Raw genomic sequence first — 20,015 nt, 5'->3', positions numbered from 1 at the left:
ACATCTGCCTTACATGTAACAGATTAGCGGTTTAGCAGTTTTAATTTAGTTTGAGTGAAGGAATTCATTTTATAGCAAAATCCGAAATCGTGAAGCACTCATGAAAGTAAGCTTATTCTCGGATTCCTGAAACTTTAGATTTGCTCTTTCTTTTACTGCAAAGTACAACGTTGTTTTTTTTGTTTAAATCTTTCTAGACATGGTAAATATGAACGACAAAGCAGTTTTAACATAGTTTGAGTGAAGGAATTCATTTTATAGATAAAATCCCAAGAGTCTGCAGAGAAAAGAGAGTGAATGCGAAGTAGACTTTAACACGGCTATGGGAGCGAGCCGAGTGTCGGCTAACCGGGAGAATTGCTTGAAAGAAACGCGACACCGAATGAGCGGTCAGAACAAAGCCTCAATACGGGATTCTCGTGGTGTTTTTGTTGCTGCCTTGTCTTTTGCATAGAGTAAAAGACAAGGCAGCCATCGAATAGGGCCCGATTGTTCCTACTTGGTCAGCCGAGGAGCAAGGGAGGGGGGCAAGCGTCTCAACCAAGCAAAGCTCACCATGGGGAAGGTGGCTATACCAACTAGCCTGATGCCCTGCTCCCGCAGTGACGGATAATCGTACTCTGGTTTCTCTTCATAACATACAAGTCTTTCGCCTTTTACTAAAGACTTCCGTGGAGAGCAGCACTAATGAGTTGTTTCTATTATTGCCAGGCTTTACCTTTGCGGGTGAAGCCCTTTCTGTCTGTGCAAAAGAAATCTTGCTACTTTGCAGAGTGACTTCTCTGAGTAGAGTCGCCTTACTTGTTGCGACTGTGCCGATGTTCGAAGCTGGAGTGCAAAGTTGTTGCTTGAATGGTGCTTGCTGGAGCATGCGGGAGTGCAAAGTTATACCATTTAAAAGGGCTGAAGAGTGCTCAGTGCAGCGGGTGGGCGGAGGTGCAACGTGACACTCTGGCCACCTATGGCCATAAAAAGAACACTGCTACAAGTGCGCATTGTGCCAGCAAGGGCCCTCGGACCTGAAACAGTGGACAGTTATCGCTTCTCGGCCTTTTGGCTAAGATCAAGTGTAGTATCTGTTCTTATCAGTTTAATATGTCCTCTATACGAGGACAACATATTAAATGGATTTTTAAGAATAGGAGTTGAAAAAGAAGCTTGCTCCGTTCACTCCAAGCCTCGACCCGGTACTGCAGGGCCGCTGGGAACGGTGCGCTCTCCTCTGCTCTTGTGAAAAAGCAAACAGCGGTGCAGGATGGAAGTTTCAGGGAGCCCAAGATGAAACTTTCTTTTAATCTGCTGAGAAAAGAGAGTGAATGCGAAGTGATTTTTAACACGGCTCTGGGAGCGAGCCGAGTGCGGGAGAACTGCTTGAAAGAAACGCGACACCGAATGAGTGGTCAGAACAAAGCCTCAATACGGTGTTCCCGTGGTGTTTGTGGCTGCCTTGTCTTTTGCACAGAGTAAAAGACAAGGCAGCCATCGAATAGATTGTTTCTACTTGGTCAGCCGAGGAGCAGGGGGGGGGGGCAAGCGTCTCAACCAAGCAAAGCTCACCAAGTAGGAACAATCGGGCCCTTTTCGATGGCTGCAACACCTGAAAGAGATATTGATGCGAGATCCGATCAAATGCTTTTTCAAAGTCTAAATTTAAGATGACAAGCCGGGTGTTTCTGTCTCTAGCGTAATCAATGATGTCTCGAATCAGTACGAGGCTGTCGGTGAGTTGTCTCCCTGAGATGGCACAAGCTTGGTCTGGGTGAATTACCTCCTCTAAAACAGAGGACATCCGTGTCGCTAAAACCTTGCTAAAAAGTTTACAGTCAAAGTTTAAAAGTGTGATGGGCCTCCAATTCTTTAGGTCAGTCTTATCATTTTTTTTTATAAAGTAGAGTCACTATTCCCACTCTAAAACTGTCAGGCAGTCGGTCGAGTTTTTCAAAATCTTTAAAAACATCTAAAATGTCTGATGATAAAAGGTCCCAATAGGTCAGATAGAATTCTGCAGGAAGCCCGTCTAAACCCGGAGCTCGACTTCTCTTAAAACCTGTTAGGCATTTTTTTAACTCTAAAGCAGTAAAATTCTGTGTCAAGTGTGCATTCTCTTTTACGGTTTTGTCAACGAATTTTAAGATTTCTGCCGATGTTTCCAAGTGCACTGGTTTCTCTTTGTACATGTTACTATAAAAGGTATGTACAGTTTCAATCATCTCTTGTGTGGATTTTGTTAAAAACCCATCTTCTCTTTTTAGATTTTGAATACACTCCTTTTTATTTATAACTTTCTTTCTTTTTCACCTTCCTCAATTTCCTGATCCCTGCTTCTTACAAAAATTCCTTTACTCTTTATTTCTGCTAAAACTGACATTTCCTTTTTGACATCTTTGATTTCTTCTTTAAAGTCTATGCCACACTGATTTAGTTTAAAGTAGCGCTGTAAGCGTTTATGTAGTCCCATCATACATCTATTCTCTTTCCTTTTTTTTACGTTTACCTTGCTTCACCATTTCCCACCATTGTGCATGTGTTTCGTAGAGGTCTTGAAGGGTCTGCCACTCTTTATAACATTCCCTGTACTGACAGTTGAGTTTCCACAGACCACTTCCTACCGTCACACCAGAAGGGGGTGAAAGGGTGCAGGAGAGCATAAGGTGGTCTGAAAAGAAAACAGGGGTTAATCTAACATCAGTGGATGGGCAATCTCTAGTAAAGAAATAATCAATGCGAGAGGCTCTGGTGCCATCATGACTAAACCAGGTGACGCCCTCCTCTTTGGGATGCATGGTTTTAAAACAGTCAGTAAGCTTAAAATCCCTGCATATGCCCTGAAGTAAAATCGAAGTCTTATCCACTTTAAAATCTACCCCTGCTCTTTTTCTATCTTTCCTGCTCAAGATACAGTTAAAATCCCCTCCTACAACTAAAGGTACTTGCCCTAGCATGTAAAGCTGTATATCTTCTAAAAGGTCATACCTTTCATTTTTTCCATTGAAACCATAAATATTTAAGAGGTTAAAGTCTTGCCCCATAAAATTCAAGTGTGCTAAAAGTGCCCGTCCGTCTCTCACCACTGTGCTACCTTTCACCAGAACATGCGGATTTTTAATTAGAATGGCCACACCATCATTTTTATTTTGATTTGAGCCACTCCATATCGATAAATGGGGCCACATTTCCTCCCATTGTCTATGGTTTTTTAAAGAAGGTAGTCCACATTCTTGTATTAAAAACACATCTGATTTTATGGAGTCTAAGAAGGATAAAATACTCTGGGCTCTTGTCTTTGATTTCACACTTCTCACATTTAGTGTTGAGAAGGTGAGAACCATTAAAAGCATAAAGGAAAGTAGGTATGTCATTTTCGTTTTTCAAAGTTATCAAAACAAATTACACACAGGTTATTTCTTGGGAAACTAGCTCTTCCTTCATTTCTTTAGGTGAAAAGTGAGTAGGGTGATCTATATTTCCTTTTCGGACTCTCGGTGTTGGCCTCTGACGCAATGTTGCATTTAACTTTGAGTCCCTGGGGGTTGATTGCAGAGCTGAAGTTAAAAAGGAGACCTCATTTGGTGAGTCGGAGGGGAAGACTCTAGGTTCTTCCACTGAAGAACTGTCTGAAAGGGACCTAACCCTTCCCCTCTTCTCTGATACCACTGGGGAATCAGAGGCTCAGATGCCGTCCTCTTCGGCTGTTGACCTTCGGGGAGGTGAGTATCTTCACTAGACTCACCTGTCTGCTCTTCCTCCTCATTTAGCGTAGCTCCACCCTCTGCCTGTGAATTCTCACAGACTTCAACACTGAGTGGTGAGGCCTCTACAGGCCCCTCGCCTTTTTGCTCCTCACTTCCAATCCAAGCTTTTGGCGGGAAGTTTGAATTTATTGGGTCAACCTCTTCACCAACTGCCACCTTTGGTCCTTCTCTTTGTTGGCTTGACTGTGGCTTTACCGTCTTTAATTTGTTGGCAAAAGATTTAGGGCAATCTCTGAAGAGGTGATTTAATTCTCCACAGAGATTACATTTCCTGCCATTTGGACACTCTCCAAAAGTTTGCCCAATTTCTCTGCTCTTCCCACATAACACCTTGGTACAAGCCTCAACCAGGTGCGCATGCTCACCACACTTGCGGCAGAACTTGGGCTGCCCCTGGTAGTGGATGTAACCTCGGTTTTCAAGGTGGCCAGAGTGTCGCCCACCCGCTGCACTGAGCACTCTTCAGCCCTTTTAAATGGTATAACTTTGCACTCCCGCACGCTCCAGCAAGCACCATTCAAGCAACAACTTTGCACTCCAGCTTCGAACATCGGCACAGTCGCAACAAGTAAGGCGACTCTACTCAGAGAAGTCACTCTGCACAGTAAGAAGATTTCTTTTGCACAGACAGAAAGGGCTTCACCCGCAAAGGTAAAGCCTGCCAAAAATAGAAACAACTCATTAGTGCTGCTCTCCACAGAAATCTTTAGTAAAAGGCGAATTACTTGTACGTTATGAAGAGAAACCAGAGTACGATTATCCGTCACTGCGGGAGCAGGGCATCAGGCTAGTTGGCATAGCCACCTTCCCCATTGTGAGCTTTGCTTGGTTGAGACGCTTGCTCCCCCCCCCCTTGCTCCTCGGCTGACCAACTAGGAACAATCGGGCCCTATTCGATGGCTGCCTTGTCTTTAACTCTGTGCAAAAGACAAGGCAGCAACAAAAACACCACGAGAATCCCGTATTGAGGCTTTGTTCTGATCGCTCATTCGGTGTCGCGTTTCTTTCAAGCAATTCTCCCGGTTAGCCCACACTCGGCTCGCTCCCATAGCCGTGTTAAAGTCTACTTCGCATTCACTCTCTTTTCTCAGCAGACTCTTGGGATTTTATCTATAAAATGAATTCCTTCACTCAAACTATGTGAAAACTGCTTTGTCCTTAATATTTACCATGTCTAGAAAGATTTAAACAAAAAAAACAACGTTGTACTTTGCAGTAAAAGAAAGAGCAAATCTAAAGTTTCAGGAATCCGAGAATAAGCTTACTTTCATGAGTTCTTCACGATTTCGGATTTTGCTATAAAATGAATTCCTTCACTCAAGCTAAATTAAAACTGCTAAACCGCTAATCTGTTACATGCAAGGCAGATGTCAAATTCACCAAAATAGGATCTAAGGGTATTTGGCCAATCGAGCTGTAGCAGCTTCGGTAAAAGAGTATAAGTTGAAGAGTTTGTGAATAAAGGTGTGCGCACACATAGTGAGTTGTAGGAAAATAGGCAGGGAGCAATGCCGGCTGGGGTATAGGTTCTTGTATGTTGTCTGACTGTTTGATTTGAATGTGTTGTGTAAGTGTCCTGTTGAATGTTACATGTTTGGGCTTTGACACGCTTCACTGTGGTTGTTAACTGTGTGGTGTGTCCTGAAATGTTATATGTTTGGGCTGTGTGACATGCTTAATGCTTTTCAGTAGCAACCCACTTATTCATATATAGCAACTGACAACGTAAGAAGTCCGGACATACTTTGATAGTAGTTGTAGAAGTATCCTTATTGATAATAGATAAACTAATTCATAGAGATAGAACAGTAGATGAACAGGTGCCTGCACATGTCTCATGAAAATAAAATGGGTGTATGATTGCTGACGGCAGAGCAATACTGCCAAACTTATGAGTTCTTGTGGCAAACTTGATTCAGTGTCTTGACGTGTATACGCTGTTTCGCTGACTTGTCACAAGAAACAAAGTGTGTTTGATAAGATCCGACCATTTTATTACGGGAGGATCAGTATGTATGGATTCTGATGTGATTGATAAACCCATTCGTATCTTAAGCATAATCTAATACGTGAGACAACGCCCTGGCACACAATCAAAAAAAAAAAAGAGAGAGCGGTTTTGTGTCCCCACAGTCCATATAGTAGAAAAGAGAGAAAAAAGCCTTTCTGATTTGGTGTGTGTGCTCACAGTGCAGAGTGTAGAGAAAAGAGAGAAAAGAAAGCCGTTTTGGTGTCACGGGTGTTGTGCACACACACATTTCTGAATTGAGAAAGGAAATTATTTTAGAGGAAGCACTAGAGTTTAGATCCCACATTTGTTGATAGGCATTCATTTAATTTTTCTTTTAATCAGTTTTAAAGTGAATACTAACTGAGAAATGAAAAAGGTGAAGAGTTTAGAAGCTTGGTTCAAGAGCAAAACTTGGTTTATGATCAGCTGAGTCTCTAAACAGAACAGCAAAGGGCTTCATCGAACATTTAAAAAAGATTCAGATTGTTAGAATATCCAGAATTTATAGGAATGGTGGTGATTACTCTTATTTTCTAGAATGGAAATAACTGCACCATGTCTGTTTTATGAATTTAAGGGGCTAAAAAGTTTTTCTATGATTAACCGAATGTATGTGAGAGTCCAAACAGACAGAAGGGTTACGGCCGAGCGCTGGACCTTCCAAAAAAGATGAGACAGGCTGGACCCGTGCCATACTAGTTAAGACCTGCCTGTGGATAACAGGTTCTTTAAACTCTCACACACACAAACTCACACACGTTCGCACACATACACCCATACACACACACATTCTTGAACTTGCTGCAAGATTAAACCTTTGCATTAACTGACTCCAGCAACTCTGAGTCTCATTGAGAGACTTTTCTCAACAATTGGGTCCACAAACCAGATCTCAACGTTTTTTCCGCTGTCCAGGGTCGGAGCTGAAACCGTGCACGGGGGAGTCCAGTACTCCTAATGAAAGACCCCCTGCTGAATTGCGGTAATTAGGGGCCAGTGTCCACTGAAAGGGGGAAAAAGGGACGAGATCGTACTTTTGAATCAATGGCCAGAAGCCATTGGCAGTGCAGGCATCAACAATAATGGTGTTATTTCACCCATTAACACTTAAGGTACCTCATGCAGTGGCTGTGATATGGTTACTTAACAAAATATCTTTACCAGACATCTCTCCTACATAACAGTTCTTCTTTCACAGCCACACCTTGTTGTCGAGAGATGTGCTACACTTAATCCATCCACACTGCTACCTACCCCACCGATGGAAAGCCTCATGATTGCATGTCAGAAATAACCATCAGTGTTTTACCCAGGCCAGACTTAACTGATATACGTTATGAAAATGCAGAAATAACTATATTTATTCAACAGATCAAGGAAAAAAACCCTGATGGCACAAATGCTACAGGATTTGCAGTAGTAACAGAAACTGAAGTTTTCTTAAAACAACCACTACCAAAAAATTACTCTGTTCAAGCAGTCGAATTGGTAGCTTTAACTGAAGCTTGTAAATTAAATAACAAAAAGGTTGTTAACGTTTACACTGACAGTCAGTATGCCTTCTCAACTGTACATGTGTTAACACAGCATTGGAAAAACAGGTATGTTGACCTCCACAGCTAAATGTATAAACTACAAATATTTTAGCATTATTAGATGTTATTCAATTGCCATCTACAATAGACTCGTATGAATGACCGGAAGGAAAACCATACTGCCAAAGAATTTGTTTAAATATGCTGCAGTATTGAGCCACGGACCATGTCATGTCTCAACAGGAGGGATGGAAGCAATAATGAACCAGATTTTTACAGCATATGGTTTTACTAATTATTAAAAAAATTTTTTTAGAATAAATAAATGAATAAAGTTTTGTCTAGCAGGTCAAATATGTGCAAAATACATTCCACAGGGCAATCTAAGACCAAAACGAAGATAATTCCCTAAGCCAGTGTATCTTTTTCAACATATTTGTTTGGATTTCATTATTTCATTATTTTGTAGATTTCATTGAACTAAATTAATGTTAAGGGAAACGATTCTGCTCAGTGACAACAGAGGTTTTTACCAAATGGTCTGAAATATTTCCATGTGCACAAGGAGATGCACTCTCAGTAGCAAAATCACGCGTAAAATAACTCATTTCTAGATTTGAAATTCCTGAAAAGATCTTCAGTGATAATTTGACACACTTTGTAAACAATGTCATCTCACTGATGGCAAAGAACTTAAAATAGACCTTAGAAACCACTGTGATATAGAAGGTTTCGCTAACACATTGGAATTGTTTTACTATTTACATATGCATGTGCAGTGAAGAATTGCTTGCTGCTGATAAATGCAAAGAAGAACAGCTTACACATAAATGCTCACATATAGGCTGCTGAATGCAATGAAGACCTGCTTATCCAGTAAAGTTCAATGTCAATGTGTAATATTCAATTAGGATTTGCAAAACAGTGAAGTTAAACAATGAATGGGTCCATAGTCGGTATGAGAAGACTACAGGAATATTTACCTGGGTGTACGTTCAAACAGAGATGAGAAAATTGCGATAAATTATTGTTTGTTTGTTTGTTAGTATGTATATGAATGTTATGTGTATAAACTGTGTTGAGTTGTAGTTACTCAGTAGTGTCTCAGTGAAACAACCGACGGGGGAAGCCTTGCGGTGACAACAAAAGCAGTGTTTTACTGATCAGTCAAGTTGCTCCAGTGTACTCCATACAAACTGGTTGGCTACTGAAGGGATAGAAAATGGGGAATACTTGTTTTAAAGCAAACAAGGAATTAGATGGGAAAAATACATGTTTTAACGGGACCCAGACAATATTAAATACTCAGACAGATGGGAGAAGAAGTGTAGTTTTGTAGGAAATCACAAAATTATTACATAAAATTAGTGAAATCAATTGAAGAATGCCTTTCTGAAGAGCTGTTTACCACAGATGAGCAGCTTTGCGACCAAGCACATTGTAGATCGCTTTACTGCCAAAATGATCTAGTTTAATGGATTGGTTTAGACATGCATAACAGCATTTTAAGAACAAAGAGAGAAACAAAAAGGGACAACGCTTCATGATGGAAGGTGATGTATAAATAACTGTGTATATGATGAAGGAGAGACCATTTGAGCAGCACAGCCATTTCGCAGCACAGGGACAGCAGTCCAAGTTAAAGGATCTCCCACGTGGTATCACCTGTCACACTGTGTCAAGGCATCAAAAGAAGAAAAAATCACCAAACTCAAGGACAAAGAGACGAAGACTCCGGTGAACGAAGAGAGAGGACTTACAAACCAGAAATACAAAAGGATGCTCGATATCAAGATCCAGAAGAAGAGGCTAACAATGCCACGAACACTTACGATGCTGGGAATGATGCCAGCAATGAACAGAGAAGAAGATTCAGTGTCATCAATCTGCAACACGTGCCTCTAATGAGGGGGTGAATATAGAATCCTCAACGATTACAACGTCTCTGGGAACTGTGACAACAACAAGGTTTAAACCATTTTGATATATATTGTAACCTATTGGCTAAGGAATAGTGCTGAAAATGAGGTAAATCTAATCCACCACTGTCCTTGGTCTTCTGTAGGGTTTTTAAACTAATACGTGGTGGTTTGTTTTTCCACAGAAATTTGGAGATGCATGAATCTAGTGACTTAAACCAAGTAGCAGATGGTTTTATGGGGATCATTGAGAACAAATAGTTAACTTTTGGTAGTATCATCATTTTAATGGTTGTAACTCTCCCCATAAGTGATATAGGTAAGGACTTCCAACGAGAGAGATCGTCCTCTACTCTCTTTAATAATTGCACATAAATTAGCTTTGTTAGCTCTGAGAGAACTGGAGGAAATTTTTATGCCTAAATATCTAATATTTCCTGACTGTAAAGTGATCGCAGGTATATTCTGGACCCTACAGTTAATGGGCAGAACTGTGGTCTTAGACCAGTTGATAGAGTAGTCAGAAAGTGCCGAGAATTTATTTATGAGTGTGATCGTGTGAGTGAGAGACGTCTCTGAGTTCTGAAGGAAAAATAATACATCATCAGCATAAAGACTTATTTTATGCTCAATATTTTGGGGTTGGATGCCTTTAATATTTCTATCTTGTCTGATAGCAGCTGCTAAAGGTTTGATGAAAATAGCAAAAAGTGAGGGAGAAAGTGAGCAACCCTGTCTTGTACCTCTCAGCAGACTGAAGCTTGGAGAAGTTTGATCATTTGTCCTGACACTTGCATTTGAGGAGCTATATAATATCCTTATCCAGTTGATGAAGTGTGACCCAAACCCGAATTTGTTTTATGCTGCGAATAAAAATTTCCAGTTCACTCCAAATGCTTTTTCTGCATCTAGAGAGTCGATTGTGGTTTCCAAGTTGTTGATGGTAGAATAGTCTATGAGATTAATGATCCGGTTTGTGAACGAACTGTTGTGCCTACTGCTCTTCAGCCTGTCAAATGAAACGTAGAATCTAAAACGTGACAAATGAACGAAGACCCAAGGAGTTGAGTCGTAAACTAATCAATACTGTTTCCTGTGCGAGGACCCGTCAGTCGAGGAGTTGAGTCATGAACGAATCAATACTGTTTCCTGTCCTGCTGACTGAGCTTATGAAGCTGCCGCCTGCCATGTGGTGAGGAAGGGTACTGCATGAAAATGAACGAATCACTCACTGAGACAACTCGTTACTCCCGAGTCATATAAAAAATTTGTTCATATCGAACGAATCGCTCACGAACGACACATCACTATCTATTTGACGAGTTATGCATGAATTCGGATTTTGCAATAAAATTAATTCCTTCTCTCAAACCAAGTTCAAACTGCTTTGTCCTTCATATTTATCTACTTCTAATCTAGTTTCAACAATAAACAACCCCACATCATATTTGCTCTTCACCCAAAGATCATTGGGCACTTCAGCCAACATGGGTATCAAAGACAAATCTTTTTCAGATTAAAAACATGCTTCAAAATGTGATTCTGTGGTAGGAATTAATTCCACAGTTCTTTGACAATGCATTGTACTCAAAAATGTTTTTTTGTATGCTGACAATCGTTCAGAAAACATCAAATTTGGATCAGCAGGTGAAACGGTCCAATCTGTTTCTTTCTGACATGTAGCAACAAACTCTCCCACACCTTGTCAATGCCAGTGTGTAGGTTTGGCCAAGGAAATGTGAGGGCGAGTACCACAAACATTAAAAAAATCGAATTGATCTGGAGTGAGCGACACAGCCAATAAAGTAGGCGCACATATTTTTCACTTCTTCTCATAGTCATTGTCAGGCCCCAAAGAAATGTGTGATGTGCAGTGCAAATCAGCAGGTTGCATGAAATCAGAAAGGGGTGAAACTAACGCTTTTGCTTCTTCCACTAGTTGTTGTGAAAAAGGAGAGCTGGGAAGTTTCCACTCATAAGCATATGTAAGTGCAGATGAATCAAACTGCACTGCTGTGAAAACTTTGTCAGGCTGTAACATAACGTTAACACCCTCTGGTGTAGAAGTTAAAATAATGCCTAATTTACACATGAGATCACAGCCCATCAGGTTAATGGGACACAACTCTGATAACAAAAATGAGTGTTTGAAGGAGAGCCCATCTGGAGTGACACACGCAATGGGCGATGTCATTTTCTCCTTCACAACCTGGCCTGATGCAGACATAGAGTAAACGTGGTTTCCACTTAACTTTGGAGGACAATCAAACTCCCCTGACGTCACTACTGATGAACATAAGTTCCTATATTCTGAGAGAAATATCTTTGCTCTAGGACGGAAATAGCATGCAAAACTTTACTACGTGAATCACAGTCGGCAAGCGTTTCTTCACTACACAGAGCAGGAAAAATGTGTGAGTGTGTTTGTGCTATCACCCATTAGTGGAGGCTCCGCTGCCGCGTGACGTCCAGAACCTGCCTCCCACCCTCAGTCAGCCTTTTGCCCAATTTCATCACTTTTCAGCTGTGGACACAGCCACAGTAAAAACAAATATTCGGATCATAGCTCTGGCGTGGCCCATTTCGACCTCCTCTCCCACACGTCCACGTCTTCGACTTCGGCCTCGTCCTCTGTTTACACCAACTGCGTAATACATGGTCATGGCTGCCAAATGCAGCTCCTTTTCACACTTGTCCTATATCTTACGCGTCTCAACTTGGTTCTGAGCATGGCGAGCATATCGGCGAACGTCAGCCAAACGAGGACCCTCACACCATCCCACGTAAATGTTCTTTACTTCAGTGGCGACATCTGGCATGAGGCCTTTAATTATTGCATTGCATGCAATACTCTCCCATGGTCCTGATTCATTACCCAAATCCCTTGGTCTCTGATGACCGCTGTGCTTGCTGACTTCCTCAAGGATGCGGTGTACAAAATCATCAGTCCCTTCACCGGGTTTCTGTTTGCAGGTGTAAATGTGGGACATATTGATTTTGGTTGGAAATTGAGTGGTGATGGCTTGACACAGTCTTTGGATGGCTGCTTCATATTGAGCGTTATCATTATGTCCTCGTTCACTGTTGGTAGGTCGCAAATCCAGTTGTAGCATACTGGCCTCTATTTTGCAGAGGTCGGTCAGTTTGAACTTTTTTGCCAATATGCGACGCAATTCAACCCCGGTCGGGCAGATTGTGCGCAGAAATCTCGCAACTCGTCAGCAAAATGGGGTCCAGAAATCTCTGGATCTGGTAAGCACTGTTGTGCTTCCATGATGTCAGTCTCAGTCCAGGGTCGATAAACCAGTAATGGTCCAGTGGGAACTGCAACTTTAACCATAGGCATGGTTTGAATCTGGTTTTGTTTTTTCTCACGTTTAGATCTCTGAAGTCCAGATTGTGGGTAAAGGATTTTTGTCACTTGCGTTAAAAGTTCTTGGGCAGGTACGCTGGAGAACCAAACGTCTTCCTTTTCCTCATCATCAGACCTATGTAACTGATGTTGTGAGAATGATGGAATTTCTTCCCGAGGGAGGATGGAAGAAGTCCCTTCTTCCCGAGAGCCAGAGGCTTGTGGCAGGGCTGGCTGTTGTTGTTGCAGGCGTCGTGGAGGGCAGGAGTCCAGGTCTGGATCCGGCACAGCGAGAGCGCTCAGGGTGGGGTAAAGAGGTGCAGAAGGAGAAAAAGTGTTATCAGTGGAATATGGTGGTGGTTTAAAAGAAGATTCAGTCTTAATCAGAGCTGAATTATCTTTTCGTCCACATACTAAATTATTATCATCATTCCGTCATGGCATTTGTTTAACATTTTCCTTTCTTTCTCTTAATACACTTTATTTTTTCCAACATTCTATACCTTTCTTACCTCTTATTTAAACTTAATTTTCTTTTTTTTGCTTCATCTCTTTCTCATATTTGCAAAACTTTTCTTCTAATTTTCTTATTTCTAACATACTAAAAGAACCTTCAGGTGGAAAACCTCTGGACCATATTTCTTTTTCATTTCAACATGCTTAGGTCCCCCGGTAGGGTCAAAAGTCTGAGACCTACTGTTTCCAATTCTCAGACTTGGAATGGGGAAATATATTCCTTCACTCAAAGGACGTCTCCAATGAGGACCTTAATCTGTACTCACACTTCTTCGGAGTACTTCACACTTCTTCGGACTGCTTCAAAAGTTTCCCTTACCCATGAAATCTCTGTCTCACTAATGACACAACCGGGAAACCCTCTTTTATTCAAATAAAAACTAAAAAGCAGTCCTATCATCTCAGACTATCATATTTAAAAAATGATCCCAGCGTTGGTATTCAGGAAAAGGACCTGCCAATCCTCTCTCTCAGAAAAGGCCTTGGAGGTATGAGGCTGGAACAGCTACTTCAGTCCAGGCTGGCCATGCACTGCGGTCCGGTCCAGAGACACCAGTCGAGGGATCCTGTTCGTGACGCCAAAATTGTGGACATTGAAGGGCATGTTGAAGGTGTGAATGTCCGACCATGGTTTGTAAAAAGCGGGTAAGAAAAGGTTCGAATGCCAAAATATACACCATCAAAAGCGGAAGCCGAGGTGTTCGGCTGCAAGTAGGTGTGAATGTCAGATCATAATTTGCAAAAAGCTGATGAGAAAGGTGTGAATGACCGACAATAATTGCTGAAAAATGTGTTAGAAAAGGTAAGAATGCCGGACCATTCATCATCAAAAGCGGGAGAAGAGGTGTTCGGCTGCAAGAAGCTGTGAATGTCCAGCCATAATTACTCAAAAACGGGTAAGAAAAGGTTGTATTGCCAGACCATAAATGATCAAAACAGGGAGCGGAGGTGTTCCGCTGTAAGAAGGTGTGAATGTCCGACCATAATTGCTAAAAGGCGGGTAAGAAAAGGTTAAAATACCCGACTGTACACAATCAATAGCGGGAGCGGAGTTGTTTGGCTACTAAAAGGTGTGAAAGTCCGACCATGGTTTGTAAAAAGCGGGTAAGAAAAGGTGCGAATGCCGGACAATGTATGATCAAAAGAGGGAACGGAGGTTTTCGGCTGCAAGAAGGTCTGAATGTCCATCAATAATTGCTAGAAAACATGAAAAAAAATTTTCGAATATCCAACCGCACGTGATCATAAGTGGGAGAGGAGGTGTTCAGCTGCAAGAAGATGTGAATGTCCACCCATAATTCCTCAAAAATGGGTAAAAAAAAAAGGTGCGAATGCCCAACCATACATCATCAAAAGCAGGACTGGATGTGTTCGGCTACAAGAAGGTTTGAATGTCCGACCATAGTTTGTAAAAAGTGGGTAAGAAAAAGTTTGAATGCCCGAACATACACCATCAAAAGAGGGAGCGGAGGTGTTCCGCTGTAAGACGGTGTGAATGTCCGACCATAATTGGTAAAAAGCGGGTAAGAAAAGGTTAAAATACCCGACTGTACACAATCAATAGCGGGAGCGGAGTTGTTCGGCTACAAGAAGGTGTGAAAGTCCGACCATGGTTTGTAAAACGCGGGTAAGACAAGGTGCGAATGCCCGACAATGTATGATCAAAAGAGGGAGCGGAGGTGTTCGGCTGCAAGGTCTGAATTTCCAACCATAATTTGTAAACACCGTTGAAGAAAAGCCTCGAAAGCCCGACTATAAACCATCAAAAGCGGGAGCAGAGGTGTTCAGCTGCAAGAAGGTCTGAATGTCCACCAATAATTACTGAAAAATGGGTAAGAAAAGGTGTGAATGCCCAACTATACATCATAAAAAGCAGAAGTGGATGTGTTCGGCCACAAGAAGGTTTGAATGTCCGACCATAGTTTGTAAAAGGCGGGTAAGAAAAGGTTCGAATGCCCGAACATACACAATCAAAAGAGGGAGCGGAGGTGTTTCGCTGCAAGAAGGTGTGAATGTCCGAGCATAGTTTGTAAAAAGTGGGTAAGAAAAAGTTCGAATGCCAGAACATACACCATCAAAAGAGGGAGCGGAGGTGTTCCGCTGTAAGAAGGTGTGAATTACCGACCATAGTTGGTAAAAAGCGGGTAAGAAAAGGTTAAAATACCCGACTCTACACAATCAATAGCGGGAGCGGAGTTGTTCGCCTAAAAGAAGGTGTGAAAGTCCGACCATGGTTTGTAAAAAGCGGGTAAGAAAAGGTTCGAATGCCAAAATATACACCATCAAAAGCGGAAGCCGAGGTGTTCGGCTGCAAGTAGGTGTGAATGTCAGATCATAATTTGCAAAAAGCTGATGAGAAAGGTGTGAATGACCGACAATAATTGCTGAAAAATGTGTTAGATAAGGTAAGAATGCCGGACCATTCATCATCAAAAGCGGGAGAAGAGGTGTTCGGCTGTAAGATGGTGCGAATGTCCAGCCATAATTACTCAAAAACGGGTAAGAAAAGGTTGTATTGCCAGACCATAAATGATCAAAACAGGGAGCGGAGGTGTTCCGCTGTAAGAAGGTGTGAATGTCCGACCATAATTGGTAAAAAGCGGGTAAGAAAAGGTTAAAATACCCGACTGTACACAATCAATAGCGGGAGCGGAGTTGTTTGGCTACTAAAAGGTGTGAAAGTCCGACCATGGTTTGTAAAAAGCGGGTAAGAGAAGGTGCGAATGCCGGACAATGTATGATCAAAAGAGGGAACGGAGGTTTTCGGCTGCAAGAAGGTCTGAATGTCCATCAATAATTGCTAGAAAACATGAAAAAAAATTTTCGAATATCCAACCGCACATGATCATAAGTGGGAGAGGAGGTGTTCAGCTGCAAGAAGATGTGAATGTCCACCCATAATTCCTCAAAAATGGGTAAAAAAAAAAGGTGCGAATGCCCAACCATACATCATCAAAAGCAGGACTGGATGTGTTCGGCTACAAGAAGGTTTGAATGTCCGACCATAGTTTGTAAAAAGTGGGTAAGAAAAAGTTTGAATGCCCGAACATACACCATCAAAAGAGGGCGCGGAGGTGTTCCGCTGTAAGACGGTGTGAATGTCCGACCATAATTGGTAAAAAGCGGGTAAGAAAAGGTTAAAATACCCGACTGTACACAATCAATAGCGGGAGCGGAGTTGTTCGGCTACAAGAAGGTGTGAAAGTCCGACCATGGTTTGTAAAACGCGGGTAAGACAAGGTGCGAATGCCCGACAATGTATGATCAAAAGAGGGAGCGGAGGTGTTCGGCTGCAAGGTCTGAATTTCCAACCATAATTTGTAAACACCGTTGAAGAAAAGCCTCGAAAGCCCGACTATAAACCATCAAAAGCGGGAGCAGAGGTGTTCAGCTGCAAGAAGGTCTGAATGTCCACCAATAATTACTGAAAAATGGGTAAGAAAAGGTGTGAATGCCCAACTATACATCATAAAAAGCAGAAGTGGATGTGTTCGGCCACAAGAAGGTTTGAATGTCCGACCATAGTTTGTAAAAGGCGGGTAAGAAAAGGTTCGAATGCCCGAACATACACAATCAAAAGAGGGAGCGGAGGTGTTTCGCTGCAAGAAGGTGTGAATGTCCGAGCATAGTTTGTAAAAAGTGGGTAAGAAAAGGTTCGAATGCCAGAACATACACCATCAAAAGAGGGAGCGGAGGTGTTCCGCTGTAAGAAGGTGTGAATTACCGACCATAGTTGGTAAAAAGCGGGTAAGAAAAGGTTAAAATACCCGACTCTACACAATCAATAGCGGGAGCGGAGTTGTTCGCCTAAAAGAAGGTGTGAAAGTCCGACCATGGTTTGTAAAAAGCGGGTAAGAAAAGGTTCGAATGCCAAAATATACACCATCAAAAGCGGAAGCCGAGGTGTTCGGCTGCAAGTAGGTGTGAATGTCAGATCATAATTTGCAAAAAGCTGATGAGAAAGGTGTGAAGGACCGACAATAATTGCTGAAAAATGTGTTAGATAAGGTAAGAATGCCGGACCATTCATCATCAAAAGCGGGAGAAGAGGTGTTCGGCTGTAAGATGGTGCGAATGTCCAGCCATAATTACTCAAAAACGGGTAAGAAAAGGTTGTATTGCCAGACCATAAATGATCAAAACAGGGAGCGGAGGTGTTCCGCTGTAAGAAGGTGTGAATGTCCGACCATAATTGGTAAAAAGCGGGTAAGAAAAGGTTAAAATACCCGACTGTACACAATCAATAGCGGGAGCGGAGTTGTTTGGCTACTAAAAGGTGTGAAAGTCCGACCATGGTTTGTAAAAAGCGGGTAAGAAAAGGTGCGAATGCCGGACAATGTATGATCAAAAGAGGGAACGGAGGTTTTCGGCTGCAAGAAGGTCTGAATGTCCATCAATAATTGCTAGAAAACATGAAAAAAAATTTTCGAATATCCAACCGCACATGATCATAAGTGGGAGAGGAGGTGTTCAGCTGCAAGAAGATGTGAATGTCCACCCATAATTCCTCAAAAATGGGTAAAAAAAAAAGGTGCGAATGCCCAACCATACATCATCAAAAGCAGGACTGGATGTGTTCGGCTACAAGAAGGTTTGAATGTCCGACCATAGTTTGTAAAAAGTGGGTAAGAAAAAGTTTGAATGCCCGAACATACACCATCAAAAGAGGGCGCGGAGGTGTTCCGCTGTAAGACGGTGTGAATGTCCGACCATAATTGGTAAAAAGCGGGTAAGAAAAGGTTAAAATACCCGACTGTACACAATCAATAGCGGGAGCGGAGTTGTTCGGCTACAAGAAGGTGTGAAAGTCCGACCATGGTTTGTAAAACGCGGGTAAGACAAGGTGCGAATGCCCGACAATGTATGATCAAAAGAGGGAGCGGAGGTGTTCGGCTGCAAGGTCTGAATTTCCAACCATAATTTGTAAACACCGTTGAAGAAAAGCCTCGAAAGCCCGACTATACACCATCAAAAGCGGGAGCAGAGGTGTTCAGCTGCAAGAAGGTCTGAATGTCCACCAATAATTACTGAAAAATGGGTAAGAAAAGGTGTGAATGCCCAACTATACATCATAAAAAGCAGAAGTGGATGTGTTCGGCCACAAGAAGGTTTGAATGTCCGACCATAGTTTGTAAAAGGCGGGTAAGAAAAGGTTCGAATGCCCGAACATACACAATCAAAAGAGGGAGCGGAGGTGTTTCGCTGCAAGAAGGTGTGAATGTCCGAGCATAGTTTGTAAAAAGTGGGTAAGAAAAGGTTCGAATGCCAGAACATACACCATCAAAAGAGGGAGCGGAGGTGTTCCGCTGTAAGAAGGTGTGAATTACCGACCATAGTTGGTAAAAAGCGGGTAAGAAAAGGTTAAAATACCCGACTCTACACAATCAATAGCGGGAGCGGAGTTGTTCGCCTAAAAGAAGGTGTGAAAGTCCGACCATGGTTTGTAAAAAGCGGGTAAGAAAAGGTTCGAATGCCAAAATATACACCATCAAAAGCGGAAGCCGAGGTGTTCGGCTGCAAGTAGGTGTGAATGTCAGATCATAATTTGCAAAAAGCTGATGAGAAAGGTGTGAATGACCGACAATAATTGCTGAAAAATGTGTTAGATAAGGTAAGAATGCCGGACCATTCATCATCAAAAGCGGGAGAAGAGGTGTTCGGCTGTAAGATGGTGCGAATGTCCAGCCATAATTACTCAAAAACGGGTAAGAAAAGGTTGTATTGCCAGACCATAAATGATCAAAACAGGGAGCGGAGGTGTTCCGCTGTAAGAAGGTGTGAATGTCCGACCATAATTGCTAAAAAGCGGGTAAGAAAAGGTTAAAATACCCGACTGTACACAATCAATAGCGGGAGCGGAGTTGTTTGGCTACTAAAAGGTGTGAAAGTCCGACCATGGTTTGTAAAAAGCGGGTAAGAAAAGGTGCGAATGCCGGACAATGTATGATCAAAAGAGGGAACGGAGGTTTTCGGCTGCAAGAAGGTCTGAATGTCCATCAATAATTGCTAGAAAACATTAAAAAAAATTTTCGAATATCCAACCGCACATGATCATAAGTGGGAGAGGAGGTGTTCAGCTGCAAGAAGATGTGAATGTCCACCCATAATTCCTCAAAAATGGGTAAAAAAAAAAGGTGCGAATGCCCAACCATACATCATCAAAAGCAGGACTGGATGTGTTCGGCTACAAGAAGGTTTGAATGTCCGACCATAGTTTGTAAAAAGCGGGTAAGAAAAGGTTCAAATGCCCGAACATACACCATCAAAAGAGGGAGCGGAGGTGTTCCGCCATAAGAAGGTGTGAATGTCCGACCGTAGTTGGTAAAAAGTGGGTAAGAAAAGGTTAAAATACCCGACTGTACACAATCAATAGCGGGAGCGAATGTGTTTGGCTACAAGAAGGTGTGAAAGTCCGACCATGTTTTGTAAATAGCGGGTAAGAAAAGTGCGAATGCCCGACAATGTATGATCAAAAGAGGGAGCGGAGGTTTTCGGCTAAAAGAAGGTCTGAATGTCCAACCATAATTTGTAAAAACCGGGGAAGAAAAGGCTCGAAAGCCCAACTATACACCATCAAAAGCGGGAGCAGAGGTGTTCAGCTGCAAGAAGGTCTCAATGTCCATCAATAATTGCTAAAAAACATGAAAAAAAATTTTCGAATATCCAACCGCACATGATCAGAAGTGGGAGAGGAGGTGTTCAGCTGCAAGAAGGTGTGAATGTCCACGCATAATTCCTCAAAAATGAGTAAAAAAAAAGGTGCGAATGCCCAACCATACATCATCAAAAGCCGGTGTGAATGTCAGATCATAATTTGCAAAAACCTGATGAGAAATGGTGGGAATAACCAACTATACACCATCAAATGCGGGAGCGGAGGTGTTCGGCTGTGAGTAGGTGTGAATGTCCGACCATACTTGCTGAAAGATA

At 42.2% G+C, this 20,015-nt stretch overlaps 3 non-coding genes across 3 annotated transcripts; 2 read left to right on the top strand and 1 right to left on the bottom strand.

The window, feature by feature from the left end:
- Nucleotides 1–615: 615 nt before the first annotated feature.
- LOC140317376 (U5 spliceosomal RNA) lies at nt 616–729 on the top strand. The gene has a single exon (XR_011917696.1). It is a non-coding gene; the product is annotated as a U5 spliceosomal RNA (small nuclear RNA).
- Nucleotides 730–1,037: 308 nt separating this feature from the next.
- Nucleotides 1,038–1,221, top strand: LOC140317142 (U2 spliceosomal RNA). Its single transcript, XR_011917485.1, has one exon. It is a non-coding gene; the product is annotated as a U2 spliceosomal RNA (small nuclear RNA).
- Nucleotides 1,222–4,392: 3,171 nt separating this feature from the next.
- Nucleotides 4,393–4,506, bottom strand: LOC140317443 (U5 spliceosomal RNA). The gene has a single exon (XR_011917756.1). It is a non-coding gene; the product is annotated as a U5 spliceosomal RNA (small nuclear RNA).
- Nucleotides 4,507–20,015: the final 15,509 nt, after the last annotated feature.

This window comes from Leuresthes tenuis, unplaced genomic scaffold (genome assembly GCF_036924035.1).
Source record: "Leuresthes tenuis unplaced genomic scaffold, fLeuTen1.0.hap1 SCAF_10, whole genome shotgun sequence".
Taxonomy (NCBI): domain Eukaryota; kingdom Metazoa; phylum Chordata; class Actinopteri; order Atheriniformes; family Atherinopsidae; genus Leuresthes; species Leuresthes tenuis.
Note: the sequence above shows the minus strand (reverse complement) of the source record. Positions and strands in the feature narration are given on the sequence as shown.